Here is a 12,094-nt window from a genome sequence, read left to right on the forward strand (position 1 = left end):
CAACAACACACCCTGGTGAAAGAAATTAAACCTTGTATGAGAGCGGATGAACTTTAGAAGAGAGATAACTGTTCTTGCCATATCTTTAGCAGGTAACAGGTGTACCTTGGGAATTCTGGGGTTTGTGAGCTTGCCTGGTGGCCATTAAAGCTTCTGCCTCTTTCTTGTATTTCCTCTCTCTTTCCTGGGCCTCACTGTCTCTATTATAAAAGACCAAGGGAGCCACTTTCAGAAAGTCCTCTAAAGTACTCTCTGGTCCCAGGGCCTGTTTTTGTAGTTTCCTCCTGATGTCATAAGCTGCCTGGGTAATAAATTTATCCTTTAGATTAGCTGTCCCTTGACTGAATCAGGAGACAGAGAGGTGTGCTTTACCAAGGCCTTTCTTAGCCTTTCAAGGAAGGCAGTGGGATTTCCATCAAATCCCGGGTTGATCATGGACAATTTAGTATAATTGAGAGGCGTGGTCCTAGTTCTGCGTAAGCCTTCCATTACGCACACTTGAAAGTGTCTTCCAGCCTTCCACTTCCAGCCTTCCACTTCGTCATTGGGATGCCATTTAGGGTCATTCACTGGTACTGCTTCTCTTCTGGTTGGATAATATTTGCCCCCTTTTCTGACACTATATGCAACACAAAGCTCATCCCCAAATCTCTCCGCTGCTTGCAGAGCAGCCTGCTTCTCAGTGGCCATCAGGTTCTGATTCAAAAGTAACCTAATGTCTTTCCAGGAGAGTTCAAATATTTGAGTGAAATTCTGGAAAGCCTCTATATGAGAGGTGACAGCATGCTGGCAGCCCTCACAGGCGTCACTCACTCTCGGCACCTGTTCTGCCTGGGCTCCCACTTTGGCGGCACTTGAGGAGCCCTTCAGCCCACTGCTGCACTGTGGGAGCCCCTTTCTGGGCTGGCCAAGGCTGGAGCCAGCTCCCTGAGCTTGCCGGGAGGTGTGGAGGGAGAGGTATGGGTGGGAACCGGGGCTGCGCGCAGCGTGGTCTTGGCGGGCGAGTGTGTGGGCTTGGCGGGCCCCGCACTCGGAGTGGCCAGCAGGCCTGGGCAGTGAGGGGCTTAGAACCTGGGCCAGCAGCTGCTGTGGTCGACCTCTCAGCGGGCCTTAGCTGCTTCCCCGTGGGGCAGGGCTCGGGACCTGCAGCCCGCCATGCCTGAACCTCCCCCCACCACTGTGGGCTCCTGTGTGGCCCAAGGCTCCCCAATGAGTGCCACCCCCTGCTCCATGGCACCCAGTCCCATCGACCACCCAAGGGCTGAGGAGTACGGGCACATGGCATGGGACTGGCAGGCATCTCCACCTGTGGCCCCGGTGCGGGATCCACTGGGTGAAGCCAGATGGGCTCCTGAGTCTGGTGGGGACTTGGAGAACCTTTATGTCTAGCTAAGGGATTGTAAATACACCAATCGGCACTCTGTATCTAGCTCAAGGTTTGTAAACACACCAATCAGCACCCTGTGTCTAGCTCAGTGTTTGTGAATGCACCAATCAACACTGTATCTAGCTACTCTAGTGGGGACTGGGAGAAGCTTTGTGTCTAGCTGAGGGATTGTAAACGCACCAATCAGCACCCTGTCAAAACGGCTTCATTCTTGAAGTCAGTGAGACCAAGAACCCACCAATTCCAGACACATATATATCTATCAGCATCATCTGAAGACTTGCCAAGATTTCCCTTAATTTGCTTTAAGTCCTGTAGGAAGAAGAGGACCTGAGTCTCACTGGGCCCAAATTCACTGGGCATCTGTTGGAGGGGCAGGAATGAGACTGGGCTTGTTTAGGGCAAGGATTTTTAGGAGGGGGCAAGTGAGAGGCTGAAGCTCTATAGAGAGGTCAGGGTAGACCTGGAGGAGTAAGACTTGAGGGATCTGGCTCCCCTTTGCTAGGAACCCTTAGATAGACCTCAAGGAGGAATCTGACTGCCATTTTAACCCAAAACAAAGCCTGCACATATGGGGCCTCAGACCACGTGTCCTCACATCTACAGAAAAGTTCCAACTTCTGGATGTTATCAAAATGAATCCTCCCTTCCTGAGGCCAAGCCAGTCCCTCCTATAAATCATAATTTGGCCAAGCCTTTGTGCAGAGGGCTATGAAGTATTTATCCTTCAGGTTCTGAGGATAAAAACAGTCCCAATGGTTAAAGATACACTCTAGAAGAGTATAAGCTGGGGGTGGTGAAGAGAACAGGTTGCCCATTCTGAAAGACAGGGAATAGAGGCTCCCTCATTCCTTTCCTTCTTAAGTGAAAACTCAGGGTGTGGTGGAGAGAGAAAGCAAGCATCCTCCCTTCACTTTCCACCCCTTATCCCTGAGCCGGCCATAGGTACCACTGCAGTATATACCCATGAAGCAGGGAAAACCACCCTCACCTACACCTCCATTTCTCCCTGCTGTCACAAACTGAGTTCCCTGGGCCTGTTTATGCTATGAAGCATGGCCTCCTTCCGTGGGGTGGGTTTCAGCACACACCTGTTATTTTAAGCCTTTGCTTTTGTTTGTGTTGTTGCTTCCACCTGGAACACTCTTTTCACTTTGTCCACTTCGCAAATATAGGCTCATAATTATCTAAACTACCATCCAAAAGAGACAAAGCAGACTAATATATATAATTAACTGCTTCCTTTTTTCCCCCCATAGGTACATATTTTTATGAAAAAGCCACAACACTTTTTTTTTTTATTTATTCTATCTCTCCCACTGGATGATAAACCTCTTGATAGCAGGGACTATGTCTTATTCATCTCTTCTTCCATGGCAGCTAGCCCAGTGACCAAAAATAAATATTTGGTGATTAGGCTAAAAGGAAGAAGAAGAGAAAAGACAGGGAAACAGAATGAATTAAGTCTACTTTTACTTTTGTTTTAGGCCTCTAGAATATAAATCCCCAGAGAGAAAAATCTCTGAAAGACTACAGAGAAGGGATCTCTTGTCTATATCAAAATTGCTTTTGCTAACAAAAACATTTGTTGCAACAAATTCTTCTTCTTCTTCTTCTTCTTCTTCTTCTTCTTCTTCTTCTTCTTCTTCTTCTTCTTCTTCTTCTTCTTCTTCTTCCTTCTTCTCCTTCTTCTCTTTCTCCTTCCCTTTTTAAACAGGGTCTTGTTAGAGTACAGTGGTGTGATTATAGCTCAACACAGGCTCGACCTGCTGGACTTAAGTGATCCTCCCATCTCAGCCTCCCAAGTAGCTGGGACTATAGGTATGCACCACCACACCTGGATAATTTTATTTATTTTTGTAGGCATGAGGTCTCACACTTTGTTGCCCAGGCTGGTCTTGAACTCCTGAGTTCAAGCAATCTACCTGCCTCAGCCTTCCAAATTGCTGGGATTACAGGTGTGAACCACCTTGCACAGCTGATTATTTGATCTTGAGTTTTCATTTGCAAGATTTTAGTTATCCCAGAAATAGCGTTTTCTCCAGCTGACTTAAAAATACACTGCTAATTGCTGGAGAATGAAATCCAAGACATTTGCATTCTTATTCTGCGAACTAACAAAAATAAATTTGAATAAATGAGTTATTTCTGTTATATATCTATTTCTTCCCACCATTGCTGACTTGATTCTTAGTAAGAAATGAGTAGAAACATCTCAAATATATTTTCTGTCTTAAAATAGGTAGTATTTATTTTTATTATTTATTCAATTTATATTTTGTTCTGGCATCTAGAAGGGGCTCATTAAATAAGCCTTTTTTTCTTTCTTATTTTCTTTCTTCCTTCGTTTTCTTTAAAACTCTTCCAACAAATAGTTTAACAAGTATTCTATGTTCTGCCCATGAAGTATCTTTTTTTAATTTTTTTGAGACAAGGTATAGCTCTGTCACCCAGGCTGGACTGTAGTGGCATAATCTTGGCTCCCTGCAACCTCTGCCTCCTGGGCTCCAGACGTCTTCCCATCTCAGCCTCCAGAGTAGTCTGAGACTACAGGCACTTGCCATCATGCCTAGCTAGTTTTTGTATTTTAAGTAGAGACAGGGTTTCGCCATGTTACCCAGGCTGGACTTGAACTCCTGGGCTCAAAGTGATCCACCTGCCTCGGCCTCCCAAAGTGTAGGGATTACAGAATGAGGCACCACCTTGGCGCCAGCCCTAAATGTCTTTTAATGCCTTGCTATCAGCGTAACTTTGGCTGTTCTATCCTACTGACATTATACCATCTAACTAATCAAAAACTTATTATTGAAATATCATTATTGTAGATTTAGAAAATTCTTGCTAATGACCCTCAAGTCAGCCAATTCTGTAACTTTCTTCTTCCTTTTCCTTTGTTTCTTTATTATGTTTGACACTTGAATTTTTTTTCTTTTTTTTAGAAAGCCTTTTATCTTTTAGCATCTGTAAATATTGCTTTCCTGGTTGATAAAATACTGTCTAAGATTGTTTGTTGGTGGGATGCCTGTAAGGGCCACCTCTATTTCTCCTGGCCTGAAGAATTTAATTTGACCATTGATGCTAAGCCAAGAGTCACAAGAACTAGAGAGATGAAGGGTTTGAAGAATCTAGTCTATCTTGTGGGTAGTTTCACAAGAAAGTGGAGCCTCCTGCTCAGATACTGAACCCTAGGGCATCAAAATTTTACAAAGACTTTTGGGGGCTCAGAACCATTATGCCCCCCAAACCCTTATCCTCTCTTTTAGTCTGCTTTGTCTCTTTTGGATAAGATATCACAAAACAATATAAACTCACCCTGTCTTATTTGAAATGTGGATTTAACACATATTCAATAAATTGAATGATAGTTTGTTATTTTTAAAAATGTACTCTTTTAAAGTAACTTTAGTTTTTTAAGTTTCTGTTTTTTTGAAAGGATATTCTCTGAGATAAAGCATATATATTATATGTGTTTAAACTCACACGTATACATATACATAACATATTATTTCTGGACCTGTAGGCTGTCATCAAAACACATATTTTAAACTATATTTTCTAAATTAATTTTCAAAATGATCAACCAAGAGATATGTGATAATCTATTTTATATATGACATAAGTAACTCTACCTACCCATATCTAGAGAGAGAGAGAGACAGAGAGAGAGATACAAATGTCTATGCATGCCAAAATGGCCTTAGGATAGTTTTCAAATATAACACCCCAAATATCTCAAATATTATAGTTACTATAAAAGTTGTTGAGTATACATGAAAGATTGAAAATAGAAAATTAAAAATTCTCATCTCCATTAAAGTTGCTGATACATATTCGATTTGATTTTCTAAATTTCAGAAGTCATGTTTCTTATTCTCTGGTTTTCTCTCTACTGAAACTTTAGAGAAATATCATGAAATGCTTTGTTAAACAAATCATTTGGCATTCTGTAAACTGAAAAACTCAGTTAAACTGAATTTAAACAATTTGGAATTTTATTTATGTCAAACTGATTTACCACTGAGGCTTTCTGTGTTCTTATCGCTCAGATCTTCTCCAGCAAGGCAAGCCCTTTGATTGAAGCCTGAGAGTTGTAAATGTAGTCATAAGATTTCTTTTAAAAGTGCTTCCAAAACATTGTTAATCTTAAAATATACTCTTCACATAGTCTGGCTTCCATATTCAAACGCTAACCAAAGAGACTGCTTTATGCTAGGAGCTCTTGGCTTGAAACTCTACTTAGTAACTTGGAGTACAAATAAGTAATTGTGTGTTCAAGTATATGCACTTAGAGAAAAGATAGAGGCAGCAATAATTATCTACATGAAATTAGACCTAAATTTTACAGAGAAACACTGCTAGTTCCCTGTGAAAATCCACTTCTAAAACAAATATAACAACAGCATGCAAACCCATACACTTAAATGAATATCCACCGAAATGAATATCCACTGACAGAACACGTTCCCAATTTAGTTTTAAAGGAATCATGGGAAACACTTTATAGGTTCATGCATGAAGGCAACAGATAGGGCAGTTTATTATTTTGAAGCAGGTAGCACATAACCTGAAATTGCAGTTTTCATGATTTCAGAAAAGACAAAGTATACCCTATGTATAGCTCAGGGTGACTTGGAATGAAGCCAAAATACACGGCACTAGAGTTCTCAGGGTTAAATCATCATATACTATCAATCTGAGCAACAGTGATTAAAGTCATTCGCCCTGTAAGCAACCTAGAAAGAAACTCAAGTAAAGCTGGTTAGAAAAAGTCCAACGTTGTTAAGAAAGTAAAAATGTGGGAATTTAGTATTTTAGAAAAACTCTGAAGTATACATCTAAACAAATTCAGTGTCTAATTATTAAAAGTCAGATCTTTAATAATGGGTCATTTAGGTGCTTTAGAAGGTTTTCTGCCACATATTTAAAATATTTATTTCTAACCTAGCAAAAAGCAACATAACAAACAATCAGAGTTAGTCAACCCTTAACTCCAAAATAAGCTGAATGCTAAAAACATAATTTAGTATTTTAAAAATACTTTATACATTTGAATTTATATTTAAATAAAACTCAGTCTTGTTTAGGAAGTTGAAGAAGTCTTGGTTTAACGACTATTTTTTTAAGTCAGTTAATAGGGAAGCAAATGAACACACTACAAATGTCTGGTGGTAATCAAATAAATGTACCTTTTTAAAATACTTCTACCCATAGCTCTGAGGGATTTTGTTATTCATCAGTGGCAACTCTTTTTTAACAACTACATTTGATTCCCCACAATCATTCATGCTCACAAACATCCAAACCAAAAGTGAATAAATATTTTCATCCTGTATTAACAATATTATAAAGGCCTCGGCGTGATAACGAAGTGAGAAACATTTACTGGCATACCAGGGTGGTGTAAAAATAGTAGTAACATTTGACAACAAAAAGCTGTCAATTCCCAGCGACAGTTGCTTTCTGAATCAAAGATAAAATCAACATTACCTTAGAAATCATAAGATGCTGCAATATAAAATGGTATTTACCTTGAAACGTATAAAACAGAAAGCACTTTTAATGAGAAGAATTTAATCATTTTTGCGTGCATCATGGCATAATATTTGAAACTTCAGGCATATTGAAATATTTAACTTCAATTGCTAAAACTGCACCTCTGAAGGAGTTACATGTTTTATTGAAATGTACGCTATTTAATTAGGTTAAACTAATTAACTATTAGGTAGTATCGGTTACCATTTATCTTAATTCTTTGGAAAAAATAAACATTGTAATAAAACAATTAGAGGGATGATTACACAAATTTATATCAGTCCCTTCAAAACTGACTACTTATTCATAAGATCATAACCCTGGGCTTTGACCTTTGATAGGTAGGATGGCAATTATCATAAGATTTTTGTTTGATAACCTCTAGGAATCAGTAAGAAGAAAGTTTTTTCTTTATGCTAACTGAACTGCAAAGCAGATAAGAAATGCACTTCATTGTTAAATTGTTTAAATCCCTAATTCATCATCCCTAAAAATGGAAAAAAATTCAAAGTTAATTTACTGGAACACAATCCAGTGTCCTATAATTCAAAGAAATAGGTATTATTCTTCTACACTTGGCTTTTTTGATGACTAGCTGTGAATCTGAAAAACTTAAGCCATTTAACTGCCAAATCTTTAACTTCACAAAATACATGATGTAAAAATAGATGAGAATTATATATGTAGTGTGTAAAAATTCTCATAAAAAATGAACTGTGTAAAATGCTGTAAAAATCAAGTTTAAGAAAACGGTTATTTTAGTGGAACAAATACATATTGACAGAAATCCTTTTAAAATAAGAGAAAGATATCCCAAAAGGCAAAGTATATATTTTGGCCAAATAGAATACAATTTCAGAGATATATAGGGGAAGGTTTAAAGTTTTAATATTGGTATCACAACCCTATTTTCTTTAATGGTACTGTATTTGGTATAGATAAAGAATATAAAGGAATAAATGTCAGTACTCTGAAAACTAAAAGTGAATTTAGAGAGATATACCTAGTTAATAGGTCAGAATGCTTGATAATATTAAGACATCAGTTTTTCTCAAATTGATCTATAATTCCACACAACCATATAAAATTCTCAACAGGGGTTTCCTTTTGCTTTTGTTTTATTTTGTGAAAGGATTTGACAAACATTGTAAGATTCTCTTGAAGAATATAAGGGATATAGAATAGACAAAGCAACCTTGAAAAATAACAGGATTGGAGGGTTAATAACACCTGATTTCAAAACTTATTATAAAGCTGTGGCAATCCAAGTCAGTGTGGCATTGGCATGAAGATAGACATATCAATGGAACAGAATAGAGCATCCAGAAATAGACCCACACATAAATATTTTTTCCACAAAAATGCAAAGGCAATTCAATGCTGAAAGGTTAGGCTTTTCAAGTGGTGTTCAAGCAATTGGAAATCCATAGGCAAGAAAATGAGCTTAGATCCCTACCTAGTAGCACATATGAAAGCTAACATACAATAGATCATCAACCTAAATGTAAAACCTAAAACTATAAAATTTCCAGAAGAAAACATAGAAGAAAATCTTCATGATCTTGGGTTGTCAAAGATTTCTTAGAACACCAAAAGCATGATCCACATAAAAAATTAATGAATTGGGCTTAACTGAAATTAAAAATTTCATTTTTTTTGCCCCAAATGGCAGATTAGAGGCATTGCTAGCATGCCTCTCTCATTTGGAAGAACAGAATAGCATGTAAATATTCACACTGTGAACATTTTTTCAAGAAGCAATGCAGGAACTAAACAGGAAAGCTGAAGGAATCCACAGACTCTTTGAAGGAAACAGCAGGCCGCAGCCTACACCACAGTCTACACTATGAGTCAGGTAAAGGGCTACAAGTCCCCAGAGTATGAGTGGGAAGAGATTTTCTCTAGCATACATACCCCTACCAGGGAGCCTGAAAGTCCAGGCCACAAGGAGAAGGCCTTACCCTTACTCAGTGCAGGAACTGACTTGGGGAGGGTCATGGAATATAAAAGTAGAAGCAGCTGTGGGAAGACCGTTGCATGCATTCCCAGTCTCCAGCATGAACCAAGGGAAGCCATTCCATATTGTTTCTCACAGGGAACCCTGTGGAGGTCAGCCAAATAGTTCAGGCAGTGGTTGCAGGTTGAAAGAAGCCCCCAGTTGGGTTTTGTTATATAACCTCTGGTGGGCACAAACTCCCTTGGTCAGGGCCAGTGGGAGGCAAGTGAGAAGTGGATTGCAGCTATGAGTGCAGCAGCTGGGTGCCCAGCTTTGTGGATGCATTGGGAGTGACGTGGCTTGAAAGCCAGGTTGTTCTCTCCACGGGAAAGCATATGACCTGGGGAATTTACAAGTTTTGAGTGCAGGCTGTTTGGAAATTAGCTCAGTGCTGCCAGGGGAACACTGCAGGAGTGGATCTGCCTCACCGAATGCATGGGGTCTGTGTGGGGCTTATTGACACCTGCTATTCCCCACTCCCTGCACAAACCCTTCTGTGCCACAGAGGCAGCAACAATCCCCTCTGGAACATTTGACCTGAAAACCAACTCCATCCTCCAACACCCAGAGGGGTTGTACTTGCCCTGCATGTGGAGATTCAGAGTGCAAACTAACCTGACCCAGCCCCCACCTGGCTTTACCCTGCCACCTGCCTTTATGTCCCAGGAGGATATAAACTTCTGGGAGATATATAGCCCCACCCTTTGCTGAGAAACCAGAGTACCCTTCATCCCAGTCAACACAAGGCAAGCAAAAATCCCACTGCTACTATTACAGCTGGTAGTCTTTTGCAAGCACCATCTCCTGGTTGAAGGCTAATAAAAGTCCATTACAGCATCTCCTGGTAGAATAACACTGTGCTCAAGAAGGAGAAGACTATGGTGTAACCTCAATATCACCACTGCTTGCATCACTCAGGCTAAACAAGAGGTTCTGAGTCTGTCCACATGACCAGTTCTTTACCACTATAACCAGTGTTCAAGAAAGCCAAAACACTAAGGCTATATACAACCAAGGAATCTCACAGAGTCTATGTCAGTCTCCTGCCACCTTCATTAGAGCTGGTGCTGTTACCTATGCTGGGAGACTTGAAGACAGGTCACATCACAGGATCCCTTGAAGACATTCCCCAGCACCAGCCTGGAGTGTGGCAATTTCATTGGGTGGCTAGACCCAGAGGAGAAACAACACTCACAGTAGTCTGGCTCACAGGGACTCCCACTACTAGGGGAAGGGGGAGTGTACAACATCAAGGCAACACCCCATGGGACAAAAGAATGTGGATGGCAGGCCTTAAGCAATGGATCTTTCTGCTGGCAGGAAGTTTCTTTCAGCAGAGGCACAGTTGCAGTGCTGGACTCAGCAGGGAAACTGCAGCTCTAACCCAACAGTCAGACAGTCCTTGTGTGTGTGAAGGGTCTTGGAGAAGAGGGTATCTTTTCCCCCATCATACAACACTGCAGGCATAGCTGGGGATTCTCCCATGGGAGCTTGGCATGAGTGCAACTATAGCCAGCCTTTCTGGAACATGCCGGGATGACTGTATCCCTGCAGAAGGAGCGTGTTCCAGGTTCAGGCTTCCATGAGAGATGGAGTCCCAGTTCCTCTCTACTTGAAACATCAACATTCCTACAGGTGAAAAGAGGTGCCTCTCTGATCTGAATATCCAGAGCACTGGGACAGGAGTATGTCTGAGAGATAGATAGCTTTCCTACTGACCTGGTAGGGGAGCTGAGGTGGCTCCAAATCTTCCCCCTGATAAGAGCTTGGTGTGACTCACTGGAAGCTCCTCCAGCCACCTCTGTCCAGGCTGGGACCTCTGCTCATCCTTGAATATTGCATTTACCCACCTGCTTTAGCCACATCCAGTTCCTACCCAGGGATACCTCCCCTGCTAGCCTGAAGCTTGAACCATCAAACCAGTAAATAAAATACGGGGGAATAATAAATAAATAAATAAATAAGTGCACACCACAGGTTATGAGATAAGCTTCAAGAGACCTCTACCCTTCCAACCTCATAGGAGACAGTGAACTTGCCCACACACTGAGCACATTGCTACTACAAGAAGCACATGAGAAAGCCGTCATACAAAGACTCTATAACCAAGGAACTCATACAGAGTCTTCAGCCATGAATGCACAAAGAATCAAATTAGCCTATATTTAACTATAAGCATGAAATTCACATCCTTAAGTGGAAAAATAAATTAAAAACAACACAGTCAAATAAAACATAAATTCAAGAATAATTAGAAGAAATAGTCTACCCAAATGAGAGGGAACCAGAAAAGTATCTCTGGTAATATGACAAAACAGGGTTCTATAACACCTCAAAAAAGATCACACTAGCTTCTAGCTCTCCAACAATGGATCCAAACCAGGATGAAATCTTTGAAATAACACTAAAAACACAAAATAACACTAAAAACACTAAAAATTACAGGCATGGTGGCACACTCCTGTAATCCCAGCTACTTGGGAGGCTGAGGCAGGAAAATCTTTTGAACTTGGGAGGCAGAGGTTGCAGTGAGCCGAGATCACACCACTGCACTCTAGCCTGGGCGACAGAGAAAGACCCCATTGCAAAAAAAAAAAAAAAAGATAAAGAATTCAGAAGGTTATTAAGCTACTCAAGGAGATACCAGAGAAAGGTGAAAAACAACAGAAAGAAATTTTAAAATCAGTTCAGGGTATGAATAAAAAATTTTCTAGAGATATAGATATCATAAAGAAAAACTAATCAGAACTTCTGAAAATAAAAGACACACTTAGGGAATTATAAAATTAAGTAGAAAGTTTTCATAATAGACTAGAACAAGTAGAAGAAAGAATTTCAGAGTTTGAAGACAAAGCATTTGAATTAACCCAATCAGACAAAAATAAAAAACAATCAAAGGAAATCAACAAAATCTCCAATAAATATTAGATATGTAAAACAGCCAAACTTAAGAATAACAGGTGTTCCTGAGGAAGAAGAGAAGACTCATTTGAGGGAATAATTGAGAAAAACTTCCCAGGCCTCGCTAGAGATTTGACTATCCAAGTCTAAGCAGCTCAAAGAACTCATGAAAAATTAATTGCAAAAAGATAATCACTGAAGCATATAGTCATCAGGCTATCTGAAGTCAACATAAAAAGCAGTCAGACAAAAGCATCTGGTAACCTATAAAGGAAAAT

The sequence above is a fragment of the Nomascus leucogenys genome, unplaced genomic scaffold, assembly GCF_006542625.1.
Source record: "Nomascus leucogenys isolate Asia unplaced genomic scaffold, Asia_NLE_v1 001232F_46786_qpd_obj, whole genome shotgun sequence".
Lineage (NCBI taxonomy): Eukaryota > Metazoa > Chordata > Mammalia > Primates > Hylobatidae > Nomascus > Nomascus leucogenys.